Source organism: Oncorhynchus clarkii, chromosome 17, assembly GCF_045791955.1.
Source record: "Oncorhynchus clarkii lewisi isolate Uvic-CL-2024 chromosome 17, UVic_Ocla_1.0, whole genome shotgun sequence".
Lineage (NCBI taxonomy): Eukaryota > Metazoa > Chordata > Actinopteri > Salmoniformes > Salmonidae > Oncorhynchus > Oncorhynchus clarkii.
Genome location: NC_092163.1, coordinates 81,901,307 through 81,920,671, shown reverse-complemented (window position 1 = coordinate 81,920,671; position 19,365 = coordinate 81,901,307). Strand labels below are relative to the sequence as shown.

Sequence of the window (19,365 nt, the reverse complement as noted above, 5' to 3'; positions counted from 1 at the left end):
CATTATGGTACAGGTATATATTTCTAACATTATGGTACAGGTATATATCTAAAATTATGGTACAGGTATATCTGACATTATGGTACAGGTATATCTGACATTATGGTACAGGTATTACAGGTATATGTGACATTATGGTACAGGTATATCTGACATTATGGTACAGGTATATCTGACATTATGGTACAGGTGTATATCTGACATTATGGTACAGGTATATCTGACATTATGGTACAGTTATATCTGACATTATGGTACAGGTATATCTGACAATATCTACATTATGGTACAGGTATATCTACATTATGGTACAGGTATATCTAACATTATGGTACAGGTATATCTACATTATGGTACAGGTATATCTGACATTATGGTGAGTCCATGTGGTTATTCCAATACAGCCTTGGTATAGTGAGTCCAGGTGGTTATTCCACAACAGTCTTGGTATAATGAGTCCAGGTGGTTATTCCACAACAGTCTTGGTATAATGAGTTCTATGTTTTCTTCCTCAGGGCTCCAGAGATTATCCTGGGCTTGCCGTTCTGTGAGGCTATAGACATGTGGTCTCTGGGCTGTGTTATAGCTGAGCTGTTCCTGGGCTGGCCCCTCTATCCCGGTGCATCAGAGTACGACCAGGTTAGTACTGCTACAGACACACAAACAAACACAACTGTTATGATGGTAATATACCAAGCCATATCAAACTGTTGATAGTCTATTCATTCCTTCCTTCCTTCCTTCCTTCCTTCCTTCCTTCCTTCCTTCCTTCCTTCCTTCCTTCCTTCCTTCCTTCCTTCCTTCCTTCCTTCCTTCCTTCCTTCCTTCCTTCCTTCCTTCCTTCCTTCCTTGCTTGCTTCCTTGCTTCCTTCCTTCCTTCCTTGCCTCCTCCACTAGATCCGGTACATCTCCCAGACCCAGGGCCTGCCTGCAGTACCTGCTGAGTGCTGGCACCTAGACTAGCCGCTTCTTTAAGAGAGGACCTGACTCCAGCTACCCCCTCTGGAGAATCAAGGTATTACACACCATCCTCACTACTCTGCTGCAACAATCTAGTAATTGTTTAGGCATAAACTAGCTTTATTTTTCTTAGGAAGGTAGCCTAGTGGTTAGAGGGGAGAGGCGGCAGCTGGCCAAGTGGTTAGAGGGGATAGGCGGCAGGTAGCCTAGTGGTTATAGGGGAGAGGCGGCAGGTAGCCAAGTGGTTAGAGGGGAGAGGCGGCAGGTAGCCTAGTGGTTAGAGGGGAGAGGCGGCAGGTAGCCTAGTGGTTGGAGGGGAGAGGCGGCAGGTAGCCTAGTGGTTGGAGGGGAGAGGCGGCAGGTAGCCTAGTGGTTGGAGGGGAGAGGCGGCAGGTAGCCTAGTGGTTGGAGGGGAGAGGCGGCAGGTAGCCTAGTGGTTGGAGGGGAGAGGCGGCAGGTAGCCTAGTGGTTAGAGGGGAGAGGCGGCAGGTAGCCTAGTGGTTGGAGGGGAGAGGCGGCAGGTAGCCTAGTGGTTGGAGGGGATAGGCGGCAGGTAGCCAAGTGGTTAGAGGGGATAGGCGGCAGGTAGCCTAGTGGTTACAAGGTAAAAATGTGTCGTTCTGCCCCTGAAAAAGGCAGTTAACCCACTGTTCCCTGGTAGGCCGTCATTGTAAATAAGAATTTGTTCTTAACTGACTTGCAAAGTTTAGTAAAGGTTAAATAAAGTTTAATAAAGGTACAAATTGAGCCTTGTGATTATGAGGAGTGTAACATAAATATTTTCTGTGTTTAATAGACTCCTTCAGAGCACGAGGCTGAGATGGGCATCAAGTCTAAGGAGGCCAGGAAATACATCTTCAACTGTCTGGATGACATGGTGCTGCTAGGTAGGCTACATGTTCCAGCTAGGTAGGCTACATGTTCCAGCTAGGTAGGCTACATGGTGCTGCTAGGTAGGCTACATGGTGCTGCTAGGTAGGCTACATGTTCCAGCTAGGTAGGCTACATGGTGCTGCTAGGTAGGCTACATGTTGCTGCTAGGTAGGCTACATGGTGCTGCTAGGTAGACTACATGGTGCTGCTAGGTAGGCTACATGATGCTGCTAGGTAGGCTACATGATGCTGCTAGGTAGGCTACATGGTGCTGCTAGGTAGACTACATGGTGCTGCTAGGTAGGCTACATGATGCTGCTAGGTAGGCTACATGATGCTGCTAGGTAGGCTACATGGTGCTGCTAGGTAGACTACATGGTGCTGCTAGGTAGGCTACATGTTCCAGCTAGGTAGACTACATGGTGCTGCTAGGTAGACTACATGGTGCATCTAGGTAGACTACATGGTGCTGCTAGGTAGGCTACATGGTGCAGCTAGGTAGGCTACATGGTGCAGCAAGGTAGGCTACATGGTGCTGCTAGGTAGACTACATGTTGCTGCTAGGTAGGCTACATGTTCCAGCTAGGTAGACTACATGGTGCTGCTAGGTAGACTACATGGTGCAGCTAGGTAGGCTACATGGTGCTGCTAGGTAGGCTACATGGTGCTGCTAGGTAGGCTACATGGTGCTGCTAGGTAGGCTACATGGTGCTGCTAGGTAGGCTACATGGTGCTGCTAGGTAGGCTACATGGTGCTGCTATGTATGTGCCCGGGGTGGCAGGCCCGGCCCGAGGTGGCAGGCCCGGCCCGAGGTAGCAGGCCCGGCCCGAGGTGGCAGACCCGGCCCGAGGTGGCAGCCAGAACGGACCTGAGCTCAGTGTCTTTAGCAGGAGCTTCACCCTTCATTCAACATCACCACTTCCATCCTGTTGCATCACTTGTTCCTTCCACTTCCTGGTGCAGGTCAACCTCTCGTCTCACCTGGAGGGGACGGACATGCTGGCGGAGAAAGCTGATAGGAGGGAGTTCATCGACCTGCTGAAGCGGATGCTCCGATTGGACGCTGACAAGAGGATCACGCCCACTAAGACGCTGGGTCACCCCAGCTGGACTTCCCTCACAGCTCCCAGTACGCACACGTCACTGTGTGTGGAAGGAGGTACTTGTGGGCATCTCAGGGTGGGGTGTTATTACATTTGACTTTGAAATTTGATTGGTTAAATCATTTGATTGGTTGATTGGTTAAATGATTTGATTGGTTAAATGATTTGATTGGTTGATTGGTTAAATTATTTGATTGGTTGATTGGTTAAGTGATTTGATTGGTTGATTGGTTAAATGATTTGATTGGTTGATTGGTTAAATGATTTGATTCACCTCTGCAGTGTTAAGTCTTGCTTTCAGAACATGGAGCTCTGTAAACGTAGGAGCTCATCGTTCGACAACAACAACAACAAAACTCTCTTCTCCACCAACACTCTTCCTAGTGCTGCCACCGGCAACCTCACAGTCACCTTCAGCAACCAGCTCAGCCAGGTACACACACACACACACACACACACACACACACACACACACACACACAAGTTAAGACCACTGTATACTTTCAGCGACGTCATACAGTGGAAGTTTAATTGAGTATGAAAATTTCTTTGGCAGTTCCAGTTCCAGACGCTGTTCCAACCAATGAGATCAGAGAACTACAAACTTGTTATATAGGTTGCTGAAAATGACTGTCCATATTTTTTGATGAGTCATGTTCAGGATTCCTGCTCATGTACGTAATGGGAGTAGGAGTTTCCCATTTTGCTCACCACTAAACTGTCAATAGACAACATGACATCATAAAATGATACAAAACAATATGTTGGAATCACTGAATACATTTAAATGTTGGTGGAATTTCCCTTTAATCAGAAACAGATTTGTATTCATCACTGTGAACCTCTATTCTAACTGCTGGACTGTACAACCAGGTGCCGTCAGCAGGGGGAGCTGTTCCTATCCTGAACTACCAGCCAGCCCTCTACCAGCAGGCCACCATCGACATCCCTGGTCTGGCCCAGCAGCGTGTTCCCTTGCAGACACGACCCAACGGCCTGGCCTGCCAGACTGAGCCCTTCCAGCAGACTCTCATCGTCTGCCCACCAAACACCATACAGGGTAAAAAACACTTTAGGAACGGTTTCCAAGACACAGATTTTTTTAATTAAATTTTTTTATCTTTATTTAATTAGGCAAGTCAGTTAAGAACAAATTCTTATTTTCAATGAAGGCCTAGGAACAGTGGGGTTAACTGCCTGTTGAGGGGCAGAACGACAGATTTGTACCTTGCCAGCTCGGGGATTTGAACTTGCAACCTTTCTAACCACTAGGCTGACGCTGCCACCACAGAGTAACTGTACAGAAACGCATGTTCAATGGAGATTGTCCCTTTTTAGACCAGCGCTGTTAACCCGAGTCAGGTTTATTAGGGAATTTCACCAGGAAATGTTAGTTGCTAAGAAATTGCATGGTTCAATGTAACAACACAGTAATTACCAATGAATGACTTATATATATTTTTGAGGGGAGGGAGTAGCATTATTGTCGAGGTTGACACAGGAGTGAAAATCCATTCCTGCCCTGTCTTTTTTTTTTCTCTGTCCAAATCCTGCAACAGTTCTTATAACCCCAGAACTTTCCTGTCCCGATAAAAAAAAAAAATGACTGCCGTCCCGCCCCGCCCCATCCGTCTCGCCTCGTCCCGCCCCGCCCCATCCGTCCCGCCTCGTCCCGCCCCGCCCCATCCGTCCCGCCTCGTCCCGCCCCGCGCCGTCCGTCCCGCCTCGTCCCGCCCCGCCCCATCCGTCCCGCCTCGTCCCGCCCCGCGCCGTCCGTCCCGCCTTGTCCCGTCCCGCCCCGTCCCGCCCCATCCGTCCCGCCTCGTCCCGCCTCGTCCCGCCCCGCCCCGTCCGTCCCGCCCCGTCCGTCCCGCCTCGTCCCGCCCCGCCCCATCCGTCCCGCCCCGCCCCATCCGTCCCGCCTCGTCCCGCGCCGTCCGTCCCGCCTTGTCCCGTCCCGCCCCATCCGTCCCGCCTCGTCCCGCCCCATCCGTCCCGCCCCGTCCCGCCTCGCCCCATCCGTCCCGCCCCGCCCCGCCCCACCCCCTTCCGTCCCGCCTCGTCCCGTCCCGCCCCGCCCCATCCGCCCCGTCCCGCCCCACCCCATTCGTCCCGCCCCGTCCCGCCCCGCCCCATCCGTCCCGCCTCGTTCCGCCCCGCCCCATCCGACCCGCCCCATCCGTCCCGCCTCGTCCCGTCCCGCCCCGCCCCATCCGTCCCGCCTCGTCCCGTCCCGCCCCGCCCCGCCCCGTCCCGCCCTGCCCCATCCGTCCCGCCCCGCCCCGCCCCGTCCTGTCCCGTCCCGTGCTCATTATTACATGCCTACATCTGATAATAACTTCCTCCGTTAGCTGCTCGTCAGTCTGTGTGTGGGTAGCCAATCACAGACGGGCAATAATCTAAAAACAAAATAAATACATACCGGTAAGTTTCACACCACTTGACTTATTCCACATTGTGTTACAGCCTGAATTCAAAACGAATTCAATAGATGTTTTTTCTCTCTCACCCATCAATGCCCCACAATGCCCCATAATGACAAAGCGAAAACCTGTTTTTAGAAAATTGTGCCAATCACACCCTGAGTCAATAGTTTGTAGAAGCTCCTTAGGCAGCGATTAAAACGTTGAGTCATCTTGGGCTTGTCTGTATCAGCTTGTGCACATCTGGATTTGGGGATTTTCTCCCACACTTCCTTGGAGATTTTCTCAAGCTTTGGCAGGGCCATTCAAGGATTTTCACATCTTTGTTCTGAAGCCTGTCCAGCGTTGCTTTGGCTGTATGCTTGGGGTCATTGTCCCTGTCGAAACGTAAATCTTCGCCCCCCCCAGTCTAAGTTCGTTTGCACTCTGAAGCAGGTTTTCATCAAGGAGTTGCCTGTATTTAATGAGCTGTGCCTGGTTTTCGCCAGACATAGTGCTCCGCATTCAAGCCAGAGAGTTAAATTTGTATCTCATCAGACCACAGAATCTTTTGCCTTATGCTCTGTATTTCAGGTGCATTTTTCTCAGGAGTGTCTTCTGTCTGGCCACTCCCATAAAGCCCAGATAGGTGAAGTGCTGTAAAGACTGATGTCCTTCTGCCAGGTTCTCCCATCTCAGCCAAGGAACTCTGTAGTTCTGTCAATGTGTTCATTGGTTTCTTGGTCACCTCCCTGACCAAGGTCCTTCATGCCTGGATGCTCAGTTTGGTCAGATGACTAGACAGTCTGGGTAGTTCCATATTTTTTCCATTTCACAATAATGGAGACCACTGGGCTCTTGGAAACTTTTAGCACTCTAGATAATTGTTTTATCCCCAAATACCGGCTAGGTCTCTAATTCTTTCTCAGAGATCTACAGACAGTTTCTTGTTATAGTTGGAAAGGTGGCATCCTATGACGATGCCACGTTGAAAGTCACTGAGCTCTTCAGTACAATATTTGTCTATGGAGATTGCATGGCGGTGTGCTTGATTTTATACACCTGTCAGCAACAAGTGTGGCTGAAATAGCCGAATCCACTCATTTGAAGGGGTGTCCACATGCTGCTGTATATATATATATATATAGTGTATCCCCCTCCCCCACCCCAGTTTATAACTATTCCTGTACTGCCCGTTCCTGTGGACTGCAATCCCATTCTGTCCAGTCCCTAGCTTGATTCTAGAACTTCAGGCCCATTCTGTCCAGTCCCTAGCTTGATTCTAGAACTTGAGCCCCATTCTGTCCGGTCCCTAGCTTGATTCTAGAACTTCAGTCCCATTCCTGCCAGAATCCCGCAAGACCCACAGGAGTCCTGTTCCCGTGTCAGCCTCTGTGTTGGTGGTTACTGATTGGCTGTTCCTCTGTCTGCAGGGCTCCAGTCGTCCAATAAGAGCTCTAGTTTCCCAGTGAGGATGGATAGTTCAGTCCCCATAGTGAACCAGAACCAATCAACACAACCACTGCAGCTGCAGCCTGCCATGCTCACACAGGTACGTGTGTGTGTGTGTGTGTTCTCTTTCCTGCCTGGTCTGGCTTCTAGCTGGGTCTCAAACTCTAGCCTCAGTGGCTCAGAACAGAATACCCTTTGAGAGTTAAGGGCTTTCCAGACAGGAAGCAGCCCACCCCCGAGGAGCGGAACAGAGTAAGCCAAAATAGAGCATATTCATATTTTGTCTGAGCGGATTTTTTCGGCGGCGTACATGAGCCACGCCGATTGCTCCGCTTGAATAGAATTCCGCCCGCTGCCGCCGCTTCAAGCCTAGGGGGCCCTTTAGGCTCATCATGCTGCAGTTTCTCCTCTCCCAGACCTCTGTCAGACCTCTCAGACAGTTTCTCGTCTCCTAGACCTCTGTCAGACCTCAGACAGTTTCTCCTCTCCCTTGACCTCTGTCAGACCTCTGACAGTTTCTCCTCTCCCAGACCTCTGTCAGACCTCAGCCAGTTTCTCCTCTCCCAAACCTCAGCCAGTTTCTCCTCTCCCAGACCTCAGCCAGTTTCTCCTCTCCCAGACCTCTGTCAGACCTCAGCCAGTTTCTCCTCTCCCAGACCTCAGCCAGTTTCTCCTCTCCCAGACCTCAGCCAGTTTCTCCTCTCCCAGACCTCAGCCAGTTTCTCCTCTCCCAGACCTCAGCCAGTTTCTCCTCTCCCAGACCTCAGCCAGTTTCTCCTCTCCCAGACCTCAGATAGTTTATCCTCTCCCAGACCTCAGACAGTTTCTCCTCTCCTAGACCTCAGCCAGTTTCTCCTCTCCCAGACCTCAGCCAGTTTCTCCTCTCCCAGACCTCTGATAGTTTCTCCTCTCCCAGACCTCAGACAGTTTCTCCTCTCCTAGACCTCAGCCAGTTTCTCCTCTCCCAGACCTCAGCCAGTTTCTCCTCTCCCAGACCTCTGATAGTTTCTCCTCTCCCAGACCTCTGTCAGACCTCTCAGCCATGGATCAGCCTGTTTCTTATCATCTTCACATTGACAACCCATATCTATCAATCTAACCTCAATCAGTCCACAGTCACAACCCACAACCCTGATCAATCTATAGACTAACTTTAGTGTCCTCAATCAGTCCACACTCAGGTCTAAAGTAATTATTATTTGCCACTGAGAGAGGATATCTAGCCATGAAGTGAGTCGAGACCTTCTGAGTTAACTGTCGTCCTTCTCCAGCCTTTCCTGCCCCATTCCCTCCTCCCTACACCCCCCACCTCCCCCACACGGTAGGGGGTAACCCCCAGTACTCATTTGCCCTGGGGCTGGGCTGTGGGGCTGGGCTGTGGGGCTGCTGGAGCACACTGCCTCTGTGCTGGTAAAACACTTAAATACATACTCTATCATTCATTTTCTCTCTCTGTAGGTCTGCTGTACTAAGGGCATGGAGACGTAATGATGTGGCTGACTGACTAATCTGACTGCATTTTAACTACCTCCTTTCCCCACTCAAATCAAATCAAATTACATTTTTATTTGCCAAATGTGCGAATACAATAGGTGTAGGTAGACCTTACAGTGAAAAGCTTACTTACAAGCCCTTAATCAACAATGCAGTTTTAAGAAAATACCTACAAAAAAAATTACAAAAAAAACCTAAGAGATAAGAATAAACAAAGAGCAGTAGTAAATAACAATAGCGAGGCTATATACAGGGGGAACCGGTACAGAGTCAATGTGGAGTCTATATACAGGGTATTATGGTACAGAGTCAATGTGGAGGCTATATACAGGGGGAACCGGTACAGAGTCAATGTGGAGGCTATATACAGGGTGTTACGGTACAGAGTCAATGTGGAGACTATATACAGGGGGAACCGGTACAGAGTCAATGTGGAGGCTATATACAGGGGGAACCGGTACAGAGTCAATGTGGAGGCTATATACAGGGGGAACCGGTACATAGTCAATGTGGAGACTATATACAGGGGGAACCGGTACAGAGTCAATGTGGAGGCTATATACAGGGGGAACCGGTACAGAGTCAATGTGGAGGCTATATACAGGGGGAACCGGTACAGAGTCAATGTGGAGACTATATACAGGGGGAACCGGTACAGAGTCAATGTGGAGACTATATACAGGGGGTACCGGTACAGAGTCAATGTGGAGACTATATACAGGGGGAACCGGTACAGAGTCAATGTGGAGGCTATATACAGGGGGAACCGGTACAGAGTCAATGTGGAGACTATATACAGGGGGAACCGGTACAGAGTCAATGTGGAGGCTATATACAGGGGGTACCGGTACAGAGTCAATGTGGAGACTATATACAGGGGGAACCGGTACAGAGTCAATGTGGAGGCTATATACAGGGGGAACCGGTACAGAGTCAATGTGGAGACTATATACAGGGGGAACCGGTACAGAGTCAATGTGGAGGCTATATACAGGGGGTACCGGTACAGAGTCAATGTGGAGGCTATATACAGGGGGTACCGGTACAGAGTCAATGTGGAGGCTATATACAGGGGGTACCGGTACAGAGTCAATGTGGAGACTATATACAGGGGGAACCGGTACAGAGTCAATGTGGAGGCTATATACAGGGGGAACCGGTACAGAGTCAATGTGGAGGCTATATACAGGGGGTACCGGTACAGAGTCAATGTGGAGGCTATATACAGGGTGTTACGGTACAGAGTCAATGTGGAGGCTATATACAGGGTGTTACGGTACAGAGTCAATGTGGAGGCTATATACAGGGGGAACCGGTACAGAGTCAATGTGGAGGCTATATACAGGGGGAACCGGTACAGAGTCAATGTGGAGGCTATATACAGGGGGTACCGGTACAGAGTCAATGTGGAGACTATATACAGGGGGAACCGGTACAGAGTCAATGTGGAGACTATATACAGGGGGTACCGGTACAGAGTCAATGTGGAGGCTATATACAGGGGGAACCGGTACAGAGTCAATGTGGAGGCTATATACAGGGGGAACCGGTACAGAGTCAATGTGGAGGCTATATACAGGGGGAACCGGTACAGAGTCAATGTGGAGGCTATATACAGGGGGAACCGGTACAGAGTCAATGTGGAGACTATATACAGGGGGAACCGGTACAGAGTCAATGTGGAGGCTATATACAGGGGGAACCGGTACAGAGTCAATGTGGAGGCTATATACAGGGGAAACCGGTACAGAGTCAATGTGGAGGCTATATACAGGGGGAACCGGTACAGAGTCAATGTAGAGGCTATATACAGGGGGTACCGGTACAGAGTCAATGTGGAGACTATATACAGGGTGTTACGGTACAGAGTCAATGTGGAGGCTATATACAGGGGGAACCGGTACAGAGTCAATGTGGAGGCTATATACAGGGGGAACCGGTACAGAGTCAATGTGGAGGCTATATACAGGGGGAACCGGTACAGAGTCAATGTGGAGGCTATATACAGGGGGAACCGGTACAGAGTCAATGTGGAGGCTATATACAGGGGGTACCGGTACAGAGTCAATGTGGAGGCTATATACAGGGGGTACCTGTACAGAGTCAATGTGGAGGCTATATACAGGGGGTAACGGTACAGAGTCAATGTGGAGGCTATATACAGGGTATTACGGTACAGAGTCAATGTGGAGGCTATATACAGGGGGTACCGGTACAGAGTCAATGTGGAGGCTATATACAGGGGGAACCGGTACAGAGTCAATGTGGAGACTATATACAGGGTGTTACGGTACAGAGTCAATGTGGAGGCTATATACAGGGGGAACCGGTACAGAGTCAATGTGGAGGCTATATACAGGGGGAACCGGTACAGAGTCAATGTGGAGGCTATATACAGGGGGAACCGGTACAGAGTCAATGTGGAGGCTATATACAGGGGGAACCGGTACAGAGTCAATGTGGAGGCTATATACAGGGGGTACCGGTACAGAGTCAATGTGGAGGCTATATACAGGGGGTACCTGTACAGAGTCAATGTGGAGGCTATATACAGGGGGTAACGGTACAGAGTCAATGTGGAGGCTATATACAGGGTATTACGGTACAGAGTCAATGTGGAGGCTATATACAGGGGGTACCGGTACAGAGTCAATGTGGAGACTATATACAGGGGGAACCGGTACAGAGTCAATGTGGAGACTATATACAGGGGGTACCGGTACAGAGTCAATGTGGAGGCTATATACAGGGGGAACCGGTACAGAGTCAATGTGGAGGCTATATACAGGGGGAACCGGTACAGAGTCAATGTGGAGGCTATATACAGGGGGAACCGGTACAGAGTCAATGTGGAGGCTATATACAGGGGGAACCGGTACAGAGTCAATGTGGAGGCTATATACAGGGGGAACCGGTACAGAGTCAATGTGGAGGCTATATACAGGGGGAACCGGTACAGAGTCAATGTGGAGGCTATATACAGGGGGAACCGGTACAGAGTCAATGTAGAGGCTATATACAGGGGGTACCGGTACAGAGTCAATGTGGAGACTATATACAGGGTGTTACGGTACAGAGTCAATGTGGAGGCTATATACAGGGGGAACCGGTACAGAGTCAATGTGGAGGCTATATACAGGGGGAACCGGTACAGAGTCAATGTGGAGGCTATATACAGGGGGAACCGGTACAGAGTCAATGTGGAGGCTATATACAGGGGGAACCGGTACAGAGTCAATGTGGAGGCTATATACAGGGGGTACCGGTACAGAGTCAATGTGGAGGCTATATACAGGGGGTACCTGTACAGAGTCAATGTGGAGGCTATATACAGGGGGTAACGGTACAGAGTCAATGTGGAGGCTATATACAGGGTATTACGGTACAGAGTCAATGTGGAGGCTATATACAGGGGGTACCGGTACAGAGTCAATGTGGAGGCTATATACAGGGGGAACCGGTACAGAGTCAATGTGGAGACTATATACAGGGTGTTACGGTACAGAGTCAATGTGGAGGCTATATACAGGGGGAACCGGTACAGAGTCAATGTGGAGGCTATATACAGGGGGAACCGGTACAGAGTCAATGTGGAGGCTATATACAGGGGGAACCGGTACAGAGTCAATGTGGAGGCTATATACAGGGGGAACCGGTACAGAGTCAATGTGGAGGCTATATACAGGGGGTACCGGTACAGAGTCAATGTGGAGGCTATATACAGGGGGTACCTGTACAGAGTCAATGTGGAGGCTATATACAGGGGGTAACGGTACAGAGTCAATGTGGAGGCTATATACAGGGTATTACGGTACAGAGTCAATGTGGAGGCTATATACAGGGGGTACCGGTACAGAGTCAATGTGGAGGCTATATACAGGGTGAACCGGTACAGAGTCAATGTGGAAGCTATATACAGGGGGAACCGGTACAGAGTCAATGTGGAGGCTATATACAGGGGGAACCGGTACAGAGTCAATGTGGAGGCTATATACAGGGTGTACCGGTACAGAGTCAATGTGGAGGCTATATACAGGGGGAACCGGTACAGAGTCAATGTGGAGGCTATATACAGGGGGTACCGGTACAGAGTCAATGTGGAGGCTATATACAGGGGGAACCGGTACAGAGTCAATGTGGAGGCTATATACAGGGGGAACCGGTACAGAGTCAATGTGGAGGCTATATACAGGGGGAACCGGTACAGAGTCAATGTGGAGGCTATATACAGGGGGAACCGGTACAGAGTCAATGTGGAGGCTATATACAGGGGGTACCGGTACAGAGTCAATGTGGAGGCTATATACAGGGGGAACCGGTACAGAGTCAATGTGCGGGGACACCGCTGTCAAGGTAATTGAGGTAATACTGTATCTACCTCCATCACTCCAGTATCCCTGTCTCCTTCCCCCTATACATATCTACCTCCATCACTCCAGTATCCCTGTCTCCTTCCCCCTATACATATCTACCTCCATCACTCCAGTATCCCTGTCTCCTTCCCCCTATACATATCTACCTCCATCACTCCAGTATCCCTGTCTCCTTCCCCCTATACATATCTACCTCCATCACTCCAGTATCCCTGTCTCCTTCCCCCTATACATATCTACCTCCATCACTCCAGTATCCCTGTCTCCTTCCCCCTATACATATCTACCTCCATCACTCCAGTATCCCTGTCTCCTTCCCCCTATACATATCTACCTCCATCACTCCAGTATCCCTGTCTCCTTCCCCCTATACATATCTACCTCCATCACTCCAGTATCCCGGTCTCCTTCCCCCTATACATATCTACCTCCATCACTCCAGTATCCCTGTACATGTTAATATGGTACTGAACCTGTGTGTGTGTGTGTGTGTGTGTGTATATATATATAATATTAGTATGCTTACTAACTTTCTCGTTTTTATTTTAATTTCTCATGTTTTTGTTAATATGACCATTGTTATTGATTACTGCATAGTTGGGTTTAAAACTAGAACCACGGAATCCAGACATTATTAAAACAGAAAACATCAGTATTAATAGAAATGTATTGAACTCATTAGAAAGTTAATCATCATACACGATTCATATTTTCCTGCAACTTTTTGAAAAAAGACACAGGACTGTCCATCTGACTCTCAGTCTCTGTGTGTCTCTGTATGTCTCTCTGTCTCAGTCTCTGTGTGTCTCTCTATGTCTCTCTGTCTCAGTCTCTGTGTGTCTCTCTGTCTCAGTCTCTGTGTGTCTCTGTCTGTCTGTAGGAGCGATCCATTTTCGTAAACGGGGTGGTGTACCTAATAAACTGTCCTGTGAGAGTATGTCTACACTTTGTAGCAGTTAGCGGTGATGCTAATGACCACCTTCTTCTGGTAGAGATGGAAAAGCAAAGTAGGTTATGCTTACCTGCAAACTCTGCAAACACATGAGTGCTACAGAAATACTACTAACCAAGGTCTCTGACTGGTGCACAGTGGAATTATAGGGTAACTACACCCCAAAATCGACACATCTATTATCCCCAGACCTCAAAAGTGTGGATGTGGCATGAGGGATGTTCTAGAGGGTGCAACCTTCAGAGAAGTATAGATAGAAATGTTTAGTACCATATTATTGTCTATTTGTGTCTTGTTGCTTGATGTATGAAATATTGTAATGGACAATAACATTTTTTATTATGTTGTTGTTTGTACAGCCTGTAGTCTCGTCCTCTTCGTCCCAGAACCGTTCCCACGGCAACCTGCGTCGCCAGGCAACCTACCCCCCCCCCCGACCTTCACCTCCCACTACACCTTCCAGGAAGTGCCCTCTCTAAGCTCTGCCCCAAGTCTATACACTTTCCCTGCATCCGCTGCTCTAGCCTCTGCCTCCCAGCTCCTGGTGCGTGGCCACCCCTCCACCTATGCCCCACCCACCGTCCCTTGCAGTACCTCGGGATTGGTCCGGAGGGATGCAGGAACCAGGAAGGAGTCTTCTGTGGGGGTGGTGATAGGGCTTCCCGCAGCTTATCAGCACCAGTTTACTACTGGAACCCTTAGTGTCAAGATGTTCTGAGACCTACAGCCCATACCAGCTCAGCCCTCGACGGCTGGGACCCCTACTTATGATGAGAGATGATACTGGATGTAGAGGGGGGGTGGGCAAGGGGTGGGAGCGATGACGAGTAGGGCTATGGCCCCCTCATACCGACGTATTTGCACACACACTGAAGGGGCAATGAGTCCCACGGCTTCACCATGATGATGGATCTGGGTGAGGTAGGGATGGAGACGGGAAGGGGTAACAAATTAACATTTGCGCTACTGCATTTGGTTTACTGTTAAGCAGTGGTTCCTATCAAACTGGTTTAACTTTCCCACCTGTTTTAGTACATTTTGTTTTTTAAAACACTGGATATTTATTTATTTATTATTTAATATTGTACTGTTTTTTTTTTTTTTTCAGCAGCAAAAAAAAAAGTGTAATTGTTTTATTTTATCCCTGTTTTAATTGGATACAGAATGAGTTATTGTGGTGATAGACCAGATATATTATTATGTATTGTGTTAATGAACAAAAGGCTTTTAATTCATGTTTTAAAAGGGTACTAGTCTCGTTCTCTAGTGGTGTCGTCAGTCAGCTGAAACATACAGAATAATGCAGATGGAAACATTGGTTTCTATACAGAAACGTATAACGTGTATGGCTCTGGCATGCCTCTGTATTCCACGTGGCAGAAATGTATGGTGTATAACAGATATGCTGGTGTGTGTGCATTGTGTAACGTTAGTCTCCTGAATAGGCCCTCACTGTTGTTTCCTTACATTAGGAGATCCTAGAAAGGCCCTGGCTAGAGAGATGCTAGCAAACCTAAAGAAGACCTAAAGGTGGTCATTGTTTGTAGCACGGCACGCTAGAGAGATGCTAGCTATTAGCTAACCTAAAGGTGGTCATTGTCTGTAGCACGGCACGCTAGAGAGATGCTAGCTATTAGCTAACCTAAAGGTGGTCATTGTTTGTAGCACGGCACGCTAGAGAGATGCTAGCTATTAGCTAACCTAAAGGTGGTCATTGTCTGTAGCACGGCACGCTAGAGAGATGCTAGCTATTAGCTAACCTAAAGGTGGTCATTGTCTGTAGCACGGCACGCTAGAGAGATGCTAGCTAACCTAAACAAGTTCTAAAGGTGATCCTAGTATCTTTTAGCATGGCAGACTTGCTCAAGATGTTAGCTATTCGCTAACCCAAGTATGGACAACTGGCGGTCCCTTTTGGTAGGCCTGAGGACCAGTTTCACCAACAAACAAAAAGGAACTCAGTTGGGGGTCTCAACTTACTGTTGAGTTAAGATAGTACCTTTACTTACCTGTTTTCTTCATTGTGAGTTTGTTTAGAATATGTTTTGTTGTTAATGTGAGCTGTTGGGGGGGGAGAGAGAGATTGTTGTTCAACTTAACTCACGAGTCTGCTGTACATGTATGTAGTCTATTCTGTCACAGCCTGGTAAAGACACTATAATCTTCACACCACCCGAGCTGGGTTCAAACACTATTTGAAATCTTTCAAATACTTTTAAAGGGTTTGCACTTGTATGACTTGTTCTATTTTAAATGATTTCAAATGGTATTTAAGCATAGCTCACTCTGAGAGTTTTTAAATATTTTTCTGACTGTGATTACAGAATGTATTTATGAGGCTGAAAGATAAGTCAGGCAGAAACGACTTTAGAAACTCAATTAATTGAAGTGACAACAACTTGAAAACAAGACTTTTATGGGAAACGATTTGGTTAATTTGGTTCTCCTCTGTTTTAAAGTGCCCAATGCATTTACTAATGAAGTTATTGGTGGGGAAAATGTCAACCCAAATCAATCCACAACAACCCCAACCGCTGTTTTCAAATAAATGAACCATACGTCCTCATGTCTTGACTCTTTATTCTAAAGAATTAGAACCGATCACAGATAATGTTGAATGTCCGCTGTTTTCAACCCACTGCTACTTTTACCCGTATTCATCTTAAAACTCTATAAAGTCTGTAATTCAAAAAACAACAAATGTCCACCCGCCACTTGATGATATCAAATTCAATGTAGAGCCTGTTGGGCTGTGGAGTCTGGCCTGTTGGGCTGTGGAGTCTGGCCTGTTGGGCTGTGGAGTCTGGCCGTTGGGCTGTGGAGTCTGGCCTGTTGGGCTGTGGAGTCTGGCCGTTGGGCTGTGGAGTCTGGCCGTTGGGCTGTGGAGTCTGGCCTGTTGGGCTGTGGAGTCTGGCCTGTTGGGCTGTGGAGTTGGGCTGTGGAGTTGGGCTGTGGAGCCTGGCCGTTGGGCTGTGGAGTCTGGCCGTTGGGCTGTGGAGTTGGGCTGTGGAGCCTGGCCGTTGGGCTGTGGAGCCTGGCCGTTGGGCTGTGGAGTCTGGCCGTTGGGCTGTGGAGTCTGGCCGTTGGGCTGTGGAGTCTGGCCGTTGGGCTGTGGAGTCTGACCTGTTGGGCTGTGGAGTCTGGCCGTTGGGCTGTGGAGTTGGGCTGTGGAGCCTGGCCGTTGGGCTGTGGAGTCTGGCCGTTGGGCTGTGGAGTCTGGCCGTTGGGCTGTGGAGTCTGGCCGTTGGGCTGTGGAGTCTGGCCGTTGGGCTGTGGAGTCTGGCCGTTGGGCTGTGGAGTCTGGCCTGTTGGGCTGTGGAGTTGGGCTGTGGAGTTGGGCTGTGGAGCCTGGCCGTTGGGCTGTGGAGTCTGGCCGTTGGGCTGTGGAGTTGGGCTGTGGAGCCTGGCCGTTGGGCTGTGGAGTCTGGCCGTTGGGCTGTGGAGTCTGGCCGTTGGGCTGTGGAGTCTGGCCGTTGGGCTGTGGAGTCTGGCCGTTGGGCTGTGGAGTCTGACCTGTTGGGCTGTGGAGTCTGGCCGTTGGAATGTGGAGTTGGGCTGTGGAGCCTGGCCGTTGGGCTGTGGAGTCTGGCCGTTGGGCTGTGGAGTCTGGCCGTTGGGCTGTGGAGTCTGGCCGTTGGGCTGTGGAGTCTGGCCGTTGGGCTGTGGAGTCTGGCCGTTGGGCTGTGGAGTCTGGCCGTTGGGCTGTGGAGTCTGACCGTTGGGCTGTGGAGTCTGGCCGTTGGGCTGTGGAGTCTGGCCGTTGGGCTGTGGAGTCTGGCCGTTGGGCTGTGGAGTCTGACTGTTGGGCTGTGGAGTCTGGCCGTTGGGCTGTGGAGTCTGGCCGTTGGTCTGTGGAGTTGGGCTGTGGAGCCTGGCCGTTGGGCTGTGGAGTCTGGCCGTTGGGCTGTGGAGTCTGGCCGTTGGGCTGTGGAGTCTGGCCGTTGGGCTGTGGAGTCTGGCCTGTTGGGCTGTGGAGTTGGGCTGTGGAGTTGGGCTGTGGAGCCTGGCTGTTGGGCTGTGGAGTCTGGCCGTTGGGCTGTGGAGTTGGGCTGTGGAGCCTGGCCGTTGGGCTGTGGAGTCTGGCCGTTGGGCTGTGGAGTCTGGCCGTTGGGCTGTGGAGTCTGGCCGTTGGGCTGTGGAGTCTGGCCGTTGGGCTGTGGAGTCTGACCTGTTGGGCTGTGGAGTCTGGCCGTTGGGCTGTGGAGTTGGGCTGTGGAGCCTGGCCGTTGGGCTGTGGAGTCTGGCCGTTGGGCTGTGGAGTCTGGCCGTTGGGCTGTGGAGTCTGGCCGTTGGGCTGTGGAGTCTGGCCGTTGGGCTGTGGAGTCTGACCGTTGGGCTGTGGAGTCTGGCCGTTGGGCTGTGGAGTCTGGCCGTTGGGCTGTGGAGTCTGACTGTTGGGCTGTGGAGTCTGGCCGTTGGTCTGTGGAGTCTGGCCGTTGGTCTGTGGAGTTGGGCTGTGGAGCCTGGCCGTTGGGCTGTGGAGTCTGGCCTGTTGGGCTGTGGAGTCTGGCCGTTGGGCTGTGGAGTCTGGCCGTTGGTCTGTGGAGTTGGGCTGTGGAGCCTGGCCGTTGGGCTGTGGAGTCTGGCCTGTTGGGCTGTGGAGTCTGGCCTGTTGGGCTGTGGAGTCTGGCCTGTTGGGCTGTGGAGTCTGGCCTGTTGGGCTGTGGAGTCTGGCCGTTGGTCTGTGGAGTCTGGCCGTTGGTCTGTGGAGTTGGGCTGTGGAGCCTGGCCGTTGGGCTGTGGAGTCTGGCCTGTTGGGCTGTGGAGTCTGGCCGTTGGGCTGTGGAGTCTGGCCGTTGGGCTGTGGAGTCTGGCCGTTGGTCTGTGGAGTTGGGCTGTGGAGCCTGGCCGTTGGGCTGTGGAGTCTGGCCTGTTGGGCTGTGGAGTCTGGCCTGTTGGGCTGTGGAGTCTGGCCTGTTGGGCTGTGGAGTCTGGCCTGTTGGGCTGTGGAGTCTGGCCTGTTGGGCTGTGGAGTCTGGCCTGTTGGGCTGTGGAGTCTGGTCGTTGGGCTGTGGAGTCTGGCCGTTGGGCTGTGGAGTCTGGCCGTTGGGCTGTGGAGTCTGACTGTTGGGCTGTGGAGTCTGACTGTTGGGCTGTGGAGTCTGACTGTTGGGCTGTGGAGTTTGACCGTTGGGCTGTGGAGTCTGGCTACCAGTAGCTAGCTTCCCACTATCTAGAATCTGATGAAAGGCAATGAAACAAAAAACAGTGTTGCAAATTGAGCACAGAGCCATCCCACTGGACACAGAGCCATCCCATTGGGCACAGAGCCATCCCACTGGGCACAGAGCCATCCCACTGGGCACAGAGCCATCCCACTGGGCACAGAGCCATCCCACTGGGCACAGAGCCATCCCACTGGACACAGAGCCATCCCATTGGGCACAGAGCCATCCCACTGGGCACAGAGCCATCCCACTGGGCACAGAGCCATCCCACTGGGCACAGAGCCATCCCACTGGGCACAGAGCCATCCCACTGGACACAGAGCCATCCCACTGGGCACAGAGCCATCCCACTGGGCACAGAGCCATCCCACTGGACACAGAGCCATCCCATTGGGCACAGAGCCATCCCATTGGACACAGAGCCATCCCATTGGACACAGAGCCATCCCACTGGACACAGAGCCATCCCACTGGACACAGAGCCATCCCATTGGACACAGAGCCATCTAAGCCGAATAAGCACACACCCCTGAGATGGCCCCGTATTGAGGGTCAGAGTGGCGGATGTGTTGTTGCCTACCTTCACC

At 50.7% G+C, this 19,365-nt stretch overlaps 1 pseudogene; it reads left to right on the top strand.

Annotated features, from left to right (window-relative positions):
- Window positions 1–350: 350 nt before the first annotated feature.
- LOC139369523 (homeodomain-interacting protein kinase 1-like) lies at window positions 351–14,434 on the top strand (annotated as a pseudogene).
- The last annotated feature ends 4,931 nt before the right edge of the window (window positions 14,435–19,365 follow it).